We start from the raw sequence: 15020 nt of genomic DNA, 5'->3' as shown, positions 1-15020 counted from the left end.
AATAAACAAATAAAGAATTAACGTTTAATATGAAATATGCAAATATACCAGGGTGGTCTGAAAAGTTTCCAAGCTCAATGTGAAGATGGCATCACTAGTAAATAAAAGCTAGTCACATCTATCAAGCCCCTCAGGGATAAAACTTTAGGGAGTAATTGTCAACAGAGAATAAATAGATGTGACTCGCTGTTTCAGTTATTTTGGATAACAAATATTTAATGACAGCTTGATAATCAATTTTCTTCAATTTTACAAAAACACTCACATCAACAAACTCTAACGACTGTTACATAATAACTACACGTCCAAAATGGCCAAAACTTGGTTAAGTAACTGTTCTGTCATCTTCCCGTTGACGGTGGAAACTTTTTAGACCACCCTCGTTTGTGGGAGGAAATTAAAATACCAATAAATGCATACATAATTATCCTTTATAATATTTTTATGTCAAATTGACCATAATGGAAAATAAGTGCTTTAAAAGAGCAAAATCTAATATATTTTCTCTATATATAAATATATAGAGAAAAAAGAGGGGGGGGGGAGATATTTGGGATCGATAAGAAGTGGGTAGTGTATGCATGAGTAAGGTGGAGTGGGGGGCAAATGTAATATTTTTATCAAGCATCTGTCACTGGGATATTATTCAGCCCAAGATTGATAAAAATGTTTGTAATTCTCCGAATCTAAATTTCCTCCCCCAATACTTAACAGTATGCACCTGAAAAATCAAATCTAATTATTTGCGGTTCTTTGTATTTTAATAATACTTTGTTAAGTAATCATTCGTATATTTAGCAATTTTTAATCGAGGTTTTATTAATTTAATTGACTATTTTCCTTAAAAGTTGTTTCTTTTTCATTCTTGGGTTCATCTTTTTAAAAATAATACTGAAGTGTAGAAATCCAAACTCAAGTTATAAACATTATGTTAAAACAAAGCTTGATTGTTTCTTGGATGTCATATATTATACAAGTATGTTAAGTATTTTAATTGATATTTAAAATAAAATAAAAAATGGACGGAATGGTTAAAAAAAATAATACCAAATTTAAATGAGGTAATTATTATAATTGTTCAACTGTTTATCATGTAATTAAATACGTTTATTTTTTCCAATTCACTAACGTCGTTATGACAAGGATGTTGACACACAGAGAGTTAAAGTAAAAGAAGAAATTAAATAACAAAAAAGAAAAAAAAACTGAAATCTCTTTTTACCAATGTTTTTTAAGAGTTTTTTGTTATACATGTCACAAATAAAAGTTTTTCAGCATTTATAAAACGTTAAAATTCATGTATATTCGTTGAATAAAAAAAATGATTTTTATTCAGTATCAAAAATGAAAATAGTCCTATTTTTACGAATGGTAGTTCAAAAGTTTCTTCAACTACATATCCCTAATTATATCTGTGCAACACTTTTTTTTTTAAATATACTGTATTTACTTGTAATACTGCAAAATATATTTAACTCATTTTTATGACTTTAAAATTTAGTCCTACAAAAATGATTTTTTTTAAATTTATAAACAAAATTAGACCTTCTTTTTTAGGGATGGCATTTTAAAGAGCTTTTTCCAACTCTATATTACTAATATATATATTTTTTGCAACAGATTTATAGATAAACTTTATTTATTAGTACATTATAATTTATACTGCTCTAAATTTAAGTAATCAAAAAAGATTTTTTTTAAATGAATAAAATCAAAAAGAAATTAGAACCTCTTTTTTACCAATGACTTTTAAGACTTTCTTCAACTACATATCACTATTAATATTTCTGCAACACTTTATATATATATACATATATATTGGTAAGGATATGGAGTTTGAGGTAAAGTATGATTATTATCCGACACGTTGGATTTTTCCTTGTCCTGGAGAATGGTTTTAGGCAACTGCGAGTATTTGACGGAAGTCAAGTATTTTACTAGGAAGCATTATGTATAACATCTAAATAAACACTCAAAAACTAAAGAATTTATAGTTGTTGTTTTTATTAGTGATGATGAAGTTGTAAGCTGCTTATCTGACACTAATTTATAAAACACTATTTCTGTTTGTATGAATGGAGTAATGCTATGCACAAGAACTACTATAAAACTCACTAAAAAAAAGTAAAGAAATAGTTGACTATGACAACATACTTTCACTTTGGCGTTCGGGCTGTCTATTGACAGAACGAGCTCCCTTTTTTACCACACAACCATGGCCCTTTATGCCATTCTTTTCCTGCTTCTTTTTTTAATTCAGAGTTCTTTCTCTCTCTCTCTCTCCTTATCCTCCCTCTTACTATTCTTTTGAACGTAATGACTGCTAGATGGAGTGCGTGTTGTGTATTTCTTCTATTCTGCTTTTTAAAAAGGGACTTTCAAAAATAATATCCTTCTCCCCCCTCTTTTCCTTAACCATTTATGATAATACCACAACCATCACAAGAACATAATAACAAAACGTTTTAAGACCTGTCACTTACTTATCGTTTTCAAAGAAAAAATAAATTTGTACGTAGACACATATATATTTAACTTTTGTTGCTGTCAGGACGTGAAAATTCAATATAAATAATACACATAAAAGGTAAAAGGCTTCTGAAAAGGAGGATGAGACCCTTGGGTCGGATTTTAATTGCAGTTTTAAGAATTATATTCCTCGTTATATCTTCAGATTACGTGCAACATTGGGGTCATACATGAATATACTTGCTCCTAATCAAAAAATTGTATGACTTCTTGAAAAAAAAAAAAAATCTTATTATTAAAGACAAATTTTTCTTTACGTAAGTTTGAACGTATCAATCTTTGAACCAAATGACGGCTTTTGGCCTATGGCAGAGCAATGTAGATCTCGCAGTTATTAAGCATGCTGCATCCAGCGTGTTTACAGGGTGCACCCTCTAGTATATCATATATCAATATAATATAAGGGGAAGGGGGTAGAGTTTATTATACTGGGAGGAAGATATTAAATGAATGATATCTTGCAGGGGTTTTGTTCAATTCATATGTAAAATCAATGTGTATACTGAAATGTTGTTAAGCAAAGACATAAAGTACTGCCTGGCTCATCAAATCATATTCATTTTTCTCAAGTTGTTATTATTATAATTCGTAAGCAAATTGAAATCGTTTAGCAGTAGACTCGCTTTTACAGATTTTTTTTTGAGGAAAAAACAAAAAAAATTATTTTCTTTTGGTCTTGTATCAATGAAAAGCCGTCGTTTTGTTTGCATAAAAAATATCTTTTTAAAAACAATTTCTAAGGGGAAAGAATCTTAAAGTGTCTTTGAATTCTACAACTTGTTTGTAAATAGGGCGGTTCGTTTTTCAATTTTTTTTAAATTTTGATTAGGGCCAGTCTGAAAAAGTTGTGATATTGTAGGAAACTAACTTGTGCAAAAATGCCCTATAATCTGATTTTTAAATGACACATCTTTTAAAAGTTTGACGAGAGACATAAATAATTTATTTTGTTAATAAAGATTAAAGAAGAGCATTAATCATTATTTTGTATTTGTTAATTATGCAAGACATAATTCTAATCTTTCAAAATATTTACAACGTTTTGGTCTTAAACTACCCTATGGAGCAAAAAGAAAGAAAAATTTAAGAAAGCTTTGATCTTTCCTTTAAGAAAATATACAAAAATGATGCGTTCTATACGCAAATCTACCAATTTTCCTAATTTTTTCTCTCATTATGTTCCATAGAAAAATTTAAGATAAAAAAACGTAAAAACCCTTTTTATAGGTTAAAAAAACTCCATCAAAATTATGAATGCAAAATAACTAAAAAAGTCTTTTTTGTATTTACATTTTATAAGTTAAGAGTTTCGGTCTTTTTCATAATTTGATCAAGATGTGCAACGTGAATATGACGTTGTAACATAATCCAATTTTCATACTTACTTTTTATACAATAATATAACTCTTTTGCACTCATAATAATCGAAATTCGGAAAATGTTGAAAAACAATCCGTCCTATTGTACATGTCGTAACCTGTAAATGAAAAATGTACCAATGAAGAGATGGAACTAATTTTTATACGTGTTCCTTTCCCCTTATCTAATAATAAGATTACCATTACTCATCAGTGAAAATTTTGAAAGTTCTCTTCTCTGAATCAGTAATACATTTTATCCCTCCAAATAAAATAAGAGATCCTTATTCAGTACTACCATAAGTTGCGACACATTTTTTACGTTGCTCTCTGGAAAATACCCATCCCTATTCATACACTACATCAATATTCAAAACCGAGTTTAATTAATGAAGTTTTCTCCTATTGTGAACATAAACCATTTTGATTCCAAAAACTATGTGTTTAATAAAAATCTGAACACTTTGAATTTTAATCATACCAAAGATATATTTTATTAATTATCAATAGAATTGTAACCAAATTAATACTATAAATTACTCTGTGTCTGAGCTCTCTTAATCATTAAAGTACCCGTACTTATTGGTAATGATTGCTTCCTGACGGCGACGAAATGCCCGGCAACTGCTGCAGATATAGTCTTCTGCCATGGAGTACCAGTGGCTTAGAAGTGCCTTGGGTTTTCGATGACGTACAAAGCAGTTCTTCCCTTCGACATGCACACAAATGTTGTAGTCCAGGGGGTGGGCATCAGGGCGGCACAAGGGCCAAAAAAGAGTCTTCCCAAAAGTGACCTATCTACTGACTCAAGCCTTTTTTCTCCAACTTTTTTTGGTGGCTTCCTAGAAAGTGCGGTGTGATACTCCGACATCTCTTGCATTGGCCTCATAGACTAAACAGATTGTCTGTATTCTTCAACTCCTCCGGGTTCAGTTTGGCCTTTTTGACAAAGCTCTTCTTTTTCTCCAACGTTTCGGACTTGCTTATGACATTGACAGTAGTCACGGAGACCCCTAACTGTTTAAAGGCTTCTACCGGGATTTTTCCGGTGTTAAGGAGTGCACGAATATAAATTCGTCGAACACGTTATAGTTTCATTTTCTCGACTTGAAAGTTAGCTAGAAAGCTCAAGTTTTTTTTTGTAACTAATTGGTTATGCTTTAATATATCAGAATTTGGGATAATTTCAATCACTCAATTCTCATTTATTATTGAATTAGTAAGTGTTGAAATTTCAAATGAGCACCCATTATAAAAAATATGGCATTGCTTTAAAAACAAACACTTGTCTACCCTAGTACATAAATGTTTCTTTTACTGTAATTTTTTCATTTTTCAAAATATGTAAGTATTATATATTTAAGACGAATAATTTGCCTTTGTCGTATGCTTATATTTAAATAAAAACAACAAAAATAACAGAAAAAAGATCAGTATCAACGAAGAAGAATAAGAAGTTAAAAATACAAAAACAAAAAATAGGGAATGGTATTTTTCTGTGTTTACCTCCAATAAGCAAGTAAGGAAGCAACCATTGATTATAAAGAAATGAATTGATTTTTTAGTATGTAAACATATAAACAAATACAATAAAGAAAAAAAAACTTTTTGCTGACTCAATGTCTTTCAATGTCGAGTGATATACTTACCTCTCTCCTCTCTCTTTTGAAGAAAAAAGTCGATAAAATTTTTTTACCAATATATCACTATTATGAGAAGTATTTGCATGGAGGTATAAAATATGATATATAGTATTCAGTATGAAACAAAAAAATGTGGGTTTTTTTACAGATGGATACAAACGAAAATGGGGCTTTCTAAAATCTATTTAGTGTTGAGATGATACTTCTAACTTTTACTTCACAGAATCATACATATATGTTGACGAAAAATAATACACTTTATCTCATAATAATTTTGATACATCATATATAGAGAATAATTGACATATGTATATGATCCAATATATATATTGCAATTTTTTTAGTTGGGTGTCGAAATGAGCTGTTCTTTTTCTTAGTAGAAACAATTCATCTGGTTAAGAAGTTTGTTTTGTGATAATTAATCTTCGTTCAAATTTATTTCGTATATTAAACATCTCACTACGACAAGAAATGAACGAGCAACACGATCTCCTTCATGCTCAAAAGTACAAAGCTAAGATTGTCGGTGTCTATGTCAATACAGTCCGTTATATCCAATACGCTAAAAATGCCGCTTTGTCACCGAGAGGTATCTAGAATGTAACATCTACGACAAGAAAATAGATGAGGTCTTCATCAAAATCCTAAAGGCCAAGGTTAATGCAAACCCAGAGACCAGCATAATGAGTCTAGCCAAAGACCTCAGCGTTGACCCCAAGACCATCAAGGTGGCTATCCATGAAGATTGGGGCCTTAATTTCTATGTCATAAGACTAATAAACCTCCCAGAAAAAGCTTAAAACAGAAGAGACTTGTAGAAAAATCCGCCAAGACCTCAACCTTCACGACTATTTCTGGGGAGTACACTCGAGAGGAATACCAATGCCACCCTCACCCCAATGTAAACTCCTTCAAATCTGCCATCTACAAGGAATCAATAAAATAGCCTGAATAGAATATCGAGAAGTTGGTTGCTAGCTTTAGAGTCAGTATTGAAGCCGTTATTGCCCCAGTGGATTGATTTCATAATGAATAATAAAGCTTCTGTACCACACCTCTCAGTATTCAAGAAAAGTTAATTAAAAAATCTTAAAAATAAAAAGTTATACAAACTTTATTAAACATTTCCCTGACTGTAGACAAATATTGTCAAAGAGAATTGGGTTTTTTAAAATATTTACAGAGTTGGGACGGAGCTTTTGCTTTACCAAACCACAAAGAGATGTTTGACAAAATAGAACAAAAATATTATAATAATATTTAAAAGATCATATATTGATAATAATGAAAATTGGTCCCCAGTCTACATTTGTTTATTATTATCAATATAGATCCAATATAATATATTGTTTTTTAAGAGATGTTTTTAAACGAAAATGGGGCTTTCTAAAATATATGTACAGTCTAAGTTGTAAATTTAACTTTTGTTTTACAGAATCAAAATATGTACTCGAGAAATTAAAAAAAAACACATCACATAATAATATTATTATCTTGAGATCAAGACAAATGGCAAGTTTTCAAAACTTAAGACCAAGTCAAGTCTAGTTTTGTTCCAAACCATCTCTTTAAACAGACAATAATTATGAAAATAATTATATAATAGAGGTCCTCCACAAATATTTATTAATTATAATAAAAATATGATCCAATTTATTTAACTGTGGTTTTTTTGTAGAGATGGGTTGAAATAAAACTGGAATGAAATTTGACTTAAGTCTCTATTTTGAAGACTTACAACTCAACTTGACCTCACAATTAACAATTAAAGACTTGACAAAGACTTTAGATACATGAAGCTTTTATGGTAGAAAAGTAGGGGTCAGTTAGGTTAAATCTACAATAAAAATTTATAAATCATGAAACTTTTCATATTTAATTGTAATATCATCAAGCAAAAAATGTTTGTTATGATCTTAAACATTAATCAAGGCTGAAAGAAAAAATATAATATTCAAAAATAGTTTCTCTATCCAACTATGTCTGGGTATGTAAGGATTAAATGATCGGCAACTTTGACAGACTATTCTCAAACTGTCTATACTTGCCAATATATGAATTGGGCTCTAATTGTACTTCATTTTATTACTTTTAGAATAAATGCATCCAGGAGTGACGTAGCACATCAGCAATGCGTGTGCACGTATATCATATTAAAATAGACCAATATATAATTAAGAACTAAGAAATTTGGTTATTATCATCTTCAGACCCCAACAATTTTCCTTTTCAAAATAAATATGTTCTGTGTTTGAAAATATCCTGATATATTTCATTTTGAAAGCATCTAAACGACTTTTGTGTTATCTTCTCTCCCTCAAACAAGTTAAATTCTAAATAACAAAACTCCATTATTTTAAACGGGAGAATTAATGAGATTTGAAGATTATAATAGGCAAAGTTCTTTGAAATAAACCGACTATACACACACGGTTACCCATCTTTTTTGAACATTTCTTCTAAAACATTAAAATGATTATATGAAGAGTTTGTAAGGCAATGTGATTTGTATCTTATTGTGTTATTGTTTGAGACGTTTGTGACTTTAGATTTTCAAAACCAAATAATTATGGGAGAGTTGTACTTTGTCTAAAATACATTAATTTTACAAAAATTCAATTAAATATTTTCTTAAAATACTTATAAAATAGAGTGAATTGTTATAGTAGTTAAGAAAGAAAAAAAAACGTTCTGCAAGAAGATATAATTCTGATCTTGGCTTCATACATACATTTATACATATACGGCACTGGCATTGCTCTGAAGAGTATATTTTTAAAGAAGGAAATCCTTTAACAACCAAAAGATAAGGTCAAGATTATTTCACTGATACAATATCTAATTTCTGCAAAAATACAAATATAATGCAAATTTTAGCATTGATAGCATACTAAGGAAGTCACGGAAACAACAAACAAAAAATAGATTTTAATTGTTTAGACTTCCCAAAAGATGACATTTGAATAAATTCCTCTATATCAAAATAAATAAAAAATACAAACAACAAACATTGACTGGGGACAGTTGGAACAAATTTTTTGCTTTTGACTCAATCACTCAGAACTTCTTTGATTTCGATACGCTAAATTATAATATCATATACCAACAAATGTTTTTTATCTATGAATATATTAAAAGATTATACCAGCTTTCGTTTTTTTAGCTAATTTCATTTGAATATAAATTCTCAAATTGTTGCAAACGTCCTCAGCCAGGGACGTTTGCAATACTATAAAAACAAGTAAGCCTTAGAAATTTAAATAAATAAAAACAAAAAAATTATAGAGGAACAAATAACTTGAGCAAACAATCTTTCAAAGTGAGAAATTACTACATTTTAATATATTATTGCAAGTTAATAAACCTTGACATTTTTTGGAGAGAAAAAAGAGGCTCAATGCAGATACTAACATCGAACTTCTGGATAAAAAAGTGCTACGTTTGGCCGGATAAAGTTTGTAGACAAATTTGTTTTCACTCAGGACGGAGCCCTGTGTCATTGCACCGCTAATACCCAAGACTTCCAGAGATACAACTTTCCTGACTTTTGAGACCTCAACATGTGGCCGTTCTCCTCTTCAGACGCAAACCCCTGGGACTAGTTTATCTAGGGACAACAGGATGTGTGCTACTCTTCAAAAGAGTGCACAGTCTCTAAAGGCTTGCATTATGAAGGAGTTGACCAAGTTAGTGTCTGAATATATAAGCATGGTCTGCAAGAAATTTAAGCCTCGTATTAAGACAATTAATAAAGCTGAAGGCTCACATAATGAATACAATTTGTGCCAAGGACTATTTTTAGATGATTTTGTAAAAAAACTGTCCTCACAAAACCTCTTGTTCAAATTTTACTCTTGGAAAATGGAAAAGAATAGAATGACTTGATAAGATCAACCCTTTATATCAACTAATAGCAAAAGAATCAATAATTCGATTTATATGAGCTAAAGTATAAAATCAAAAATTGACTGCGTTATTACAGTAATATTTTTTCCCCGAAAAATCCTTTTTGTCCAATTTCTTGAAGAAAAGTTGACTTAAATTATAAAATTTTCCCACAATATTTTGGAATATATTATAGATTTGAAGCAAGGTGACGTCATTTATTGTATCATTAAAAGGATACCGGTAGTTGCATAAATACGTGGATTAAACGCTCATATTTCGAGGTTCCGTGACAGGAAATAAAAAAATCCAGGACAAGTAACTCGGTTAATCTTTTGGCTTTGTTTTTGTTTTTCTTACTCGCATTAAACAAAGTCGTTGACGATGAATGACGCGGCCAAACGTCATATGGTTGCCACTCTCCTCCGCGCCGAAAGGTATGTCAGGGAGATAATCAAGGACACTGGACTATCCAAGACTACTGTGTTCAAGGTCCAGAAGCTTGTCAAGGAGGGAAAAGATCGGAAAGACCTGCCTATACCTCTGGAATGACTCAGGATTGGCTCGCTACCAACATGCCATTTTGGAACAAAAACATTTGGACACATCAATCACCTGATTTGAATCCCCTTGACTACAGTGTGTGGTGGCAAATTGAGAAGAAGGACTGTGCTATCCACCACACGAATTTGGACTCATTGAAGGCGAGCGTCAATGTGCAATGGTCAGCCATGGAAGACCATTACATCATCAATGTATGCAAGGGCTTCCGCACGCGCTTGGAGGGTGTCATAGCAGCTGATGCGGTTATGTTCAGTAATTATATTAAATTTTATACCGGAATTAATTCTTTATTATATAATTCTCAAAAAAAAATACGTCATGCGAATTTTATTACACATTTAATTATTTGTAACAAATAGTCCGCGTATTTATGCAACTACTATGCAGAGTGTTAAAAAAATAGGAGTAAAACTAAGAATCTACTTAAGCTGAAAGGAGCATTTTACTATATTTTCTAGTTTTTTCTTCCTTGTTTTAAATATTAACGGGTTTGTGTCTCCATATTTTTTCAATACGAAAATGGCACTTGATCAAGAACTTGAAAGAATATGAATTCATTTATTTAAAAGTTAAATATAAAAAAAAAAAAAAGGATAGTTGTGTTTTACCTTTTAAAAGTCGGTTTTATGTTCAGTAGAAAATATATAATGTAAAATGTGTTTATTTCACTATAAATTACTTTGAGTAAGCATCTCTCTTTTTTGTATTCTCATTTGGAGAATGTGTAGGCAAAGAATAACGAATGATTTTAGTAAGGATACTGGAAATTTGTTCTTTTATTATTTATAGATAGACATTAATGAGATGTTATAATTCACTAATATCTTTCTATAGATTTCTCATCCAAGTAAATTGAAGTAATGAAAGAGTACACTAAAAGACTCATGCCAAATATTAACTAATAAATCTTTTAAGACATTTATATATATATATATATATATACATTTACAATAGAGGTAGAAAAATAATTATTTAAATGTAATAAAATAGAACAAAATTTGGTATGAAAGATAATAAAAATGTAGAACTGAAAAAAATATGACCTGCAAGTATGTACAGGATGCAGATTTAAAAATTAGAATCCTCTTCGAAGCCGACAATTTGATGTTGATTTTGTTTTTTTGTGCGATCAAAAATGTTCAAGCAATAAGCAAAAAGGCAGAGGGTGTGTGTCTGTACACAAGTCGATCTCCGACAAGAAGATCTTCATAGTGAACGCTTTTTTGGAAATAAGAAAGGTTGGTTTTTGGATGAATTAAGAGCTCAGATTGAGGAAGCCTTCCGGACCAAACATCCATTTCAGATCTTGGTCGTCAGCGTCGTGGCGTCCAACGTCAATTTCAATACAGATGTCTACTAGAAGTTCCTCAGGTACTATGTCTTTTCATGGTTAATGAGAAAGTTCCCCGGGCACAACTATTTTTGTACCTAAGATTGCACCCAAGCTCACCAGAAGGTGCAGCATTTTTGTATGGAGAGCATGTGTGCCTTCTTGCAAACAGACTTCTGCCCTTCGTCCTCGCCCAAAATTAACCCCAGGCCTTTGCTGTTTGGAGTGTCTAGTAGGGCAAGACAAATAAGACTTATCATCCGAATATCGATGCCTTGAAAGCTGGGACCATAGAGGAATGGAACAACTTGTCATCTGACTTAATCAAGGCCAGGGAGTGCTTCGGTTCGTCCTTTTATTGAAGTCATGATTCTGAATGAATGGAGGACATGTTGATAAAAAGTGTAGAAAATTGATAAATTACCAACTATTGCTTGAAAATTTTGCCATAAAAATGGGTCAAAATATAAATACAGAGAGTGAAAACGGCTATAAAAATTTCTAATTTTTGAGTCCTCATCCTGTATTCGAATTCATAGAAAAAGGTTACCATGACGACGATCCATCAAAAAGTAACATAAAAAAGAACAGTTATACCCAAAAAAAAATATTTCTTTCTAATCCTTCAATTGAGTTTATTCTCAACAAAAAAGTTTTGATTTATTATGATTCCTCATTTTGAGGAATAACCACTTATGAGTGTTGTATTATCTACAGCTCTTTGAGGCTAGTGAGTGTACCTAATTATGAGTTTGGACAAATTTTCTGAATTCACAACCTTGGAGTAATGTTGTTCATAATCATTACTTTTTTTCTTTGTTCAAGTATTAGCTTACATTATTATGAACTTTTTTTTTTATAAATTTATTTATTTATGATTAATTCAACTGTTAATTGTAGTTGATCTAAAAGTACAAAAGTACATATGTAATTTTTTATGTCCAGAGTAACTACGGTGCAAGTGGACATACGCTATTTGTAGTGCCTTCAAATATACATAAAGAATGCAAATATTATATTATGTCGTAATGAAAATTAAAATTTTCTGAAAATCTTATCTCTAAGAAAATTGTTTCTTTATTTATAAAACCAAAACTAAACATTTTCTATCATAAAATATAAGTCATTCAATTTCTGAGCTAGCGCCCACCTCAAACAAAAATCCTACAGATGTGTCTGTAAGTGAATGCAAAAAATTACCAAAATACCAATATTTATATTACTTCCTGAACCGTGATAATGATATGGGCCTTAATGAGAAACCAAAGGGGTAATTTGACCCTCTCATCCCAAAAGGTGGTCGAGTTTTGCTTTAATTGATTAAGACAAAAATATATTTCTTTTCATTTAGCGATATAATAAAATGGTAGTTTTGGTAAGTACTTAAAATCATTTCCAATATCTTTTAAATTATAAATATAAATTTTTGGCAATATCTTATTTAGTATTTCGATTTTCATGATGTTTTTTTTCTTCTATAAAAAGTAAATTAAGTGTTTAAGGTATTTTTCAAAAATATGGAATGATAGAATGCAATTTGATTTGAATATTAATTTACGTATTTAGTAAATTTAATTATTGTAAACTAAATAGTTGTTTTGTTTTTTCCCCACAAAAACTGAATTAAAGCTTTCACACAAAAGATAAGTACGTATTGTATATAAATATGTATTTATAAAAGAAAATGTATTCGCGCATCCCTAATATCCATATTACTGTTCTCGATAATATGCATGTTTATCTTGAAGTGTAAATATATCGATGAATTAATCAAACGAGGGAAATTGTTACACTTGTTCTGAGTACTACAATATTTCAAATTGCTCCTCAATGAGTGTGTTTTGATAAATCACATTTTCTGTATCAATACACATATCACAAAACAGACAAAAAAACAACAACATGTGATATTTAAAAAAAAAAGATGCTTGGTACTTTTGTCATAAGCCATTTCGCCTTAGGACATTTTGCCTCAAGGATATTTCACCTTAAAATATAAATAATTGAAGTTTATACGTCGTTCTTGTACATTTGTGATTTAAATTAATGTTCCCTTTGACTTTTTTAATCAAAATATATAATATATTATTATAGAACGCGTTATATGGTTGTTTTCTGTTGAAAAAATGATGGAATTATGTCCCCATGTATATAACATAGTAATCCCTCGTCTTAATCAACCTTTATTTCTTTAATACTTGTGAGTCTCTTTTGTCAATGAAAAAAAGTGGAAAATAATTATAGTATCACAATGATCCCTTCTTTAGTTTATATTATGGTCTGCACTGTATATTCTATTCTGCCATTAGTCATTACATATAAATAGTTATTGGGAACTGTTAAGTGATAATTTGTTAAAAAATATAAAGACTTCTATAGACTTCTACTGGAATATCTAAATGTTGTTGCAAACACTAAACTAATTGAGTTTGAAATCCTTTTGAATTTCCTAATTTTTTTTTCTTTTTTTTAATGTTGTTAAATAATTTATCTGTTTATTATTATAAACAATATAAATTATATTTATTCATGGTCCTGTTCTTTATTTTGAAATAAAAAGTATATTTGGATTTTTATGTATTACAGTATATTTTTCTGAATAAAAACATATGTACCAGATTTGATTCAATTTGTGCATTCATTTCTGAAAAAGCTTTATCCATACATGATAAATATTTGCATTTTGTACAAATTCTGAGTGATTTTGGTCATCTGTTTGTATTAGAACATCAGAGACTTCTTCAGCCATCAATAATTGAAACGTAGTTTGCTGAAATACCTTAGCCTTTTTCACCATCATTGTTGAGTGAATATGAAATTTTTTTGAAGTATGAATTACATAAAAGCAAGGATGGATTTATTTATTGCAAGCACTTATTCTACTCTCTTCCTATATATTAGACTTTTTCGACTATTCTTTTTCTTCTTATAATCGAAAAGAGTTATATTTGCATCTTCCTAAAGGTCGACCACGAAAACTATTATCTTTAAAGTATATCTATATCTTTTATACCTTTTATTCAAGTAGATATTGAATCTAACTAAAATATTTAAATAAGAAATACTTGTTAAATTGGTAGAAGTTTAATGAGAACATTTAAAAACATGTTTAGGGGATTTACAAAACTTATATTGTGGTTGATCTCAGAAAGTGAAATTGCTTTCCAAGTTAAAACGGTTTAGACAGGGAGGTTTTAACCATTCAATACTTGTTTAGAACAAGTTTTAGGATCGGGTGATAGATTTCACCATGTATCATATTTTGGAGGGGTTCATGGAATGAATGTAATCATCTTGGCGAAAATTTGTATATTACAAAATATATAATATTATCTCTCTTTCCTTTTATAAATATTACTGAGGTGACGAGGGAGGTTTCTCTATCTAATTTATGTTTATTTTATATGCACCTTGCGAATATTTCTCTTTCTTTTCTTCCTCATAAGAAATATGGCACCAATCCTATAAATCCTAAGAATACCCAATATTTTGATACGATGAATGGGGTAGAAAAAAGGTGTCTGAAATATGAAAAGTAAGATCCGCTATCATGGGGCTTACTTACACAAGTAGACCAAAGAGTGGGAGTTAGAGCTAGAAAGAGACAAATTCTTCTTGTCTTTTGAATAGACAATATATGCAGTCATCAAGTCATTCTTGAGTCTTAAGCAAAATGGCTTGCGACTCGAGTCTGGCATGAGCTGAATTGAC

General features: G+C 30.2%; 1 protein-coding gene across 5 annotated transcripts in view; it reads right to left on the bottom strand.

Moving 5' to 3' along the window:
* LOC121129164 (dystrophin) overlaps positions 1-15020 on the bottom strand; it is a 371133-nt gene that overhangs the window by 223930 nt on the left and 132183 nt on the right. The window contains exon 1 of one of the 5 annotated variants that reach the window (XM_071893615.1): positions 1741-2298. The exons of 1 other annotated variant lie outside the window; for it this stretch is intronic. The gene's annotated coding sequence lies outside the window, so the exon portion shown is untranslated. Of the gene's footprint in view, positions 1-1729; positions 2299-15020 lie in introns of those variants that run through there. 3 more of the 5 variants (XM_071893616.1, XM_040724846.2, XM_071893617.1) reach the window with 3 other exon arrangements.

This window comes from Lepeophtheirus salmonis, chromosome 14, assembly GCF_016086655.4.
Source record: "Lepeophtheirus salmonis chromosome 14, UVic_Lsal_1.4, whole genome shotgun sequence".
Taxonomy (NCBI): domain Eukaryota; kingdom Metazoa; phylum Arthropoda; class Copepoda; order Siphonostomatoida; family Caligidae; genus Lepeophtheirus; species Lepeophtheirus salmonis.
Note: the sequence above shows the minus strand (reverse complement) of the source record. Positions and strands in the feature narration are given on the sequence as shown.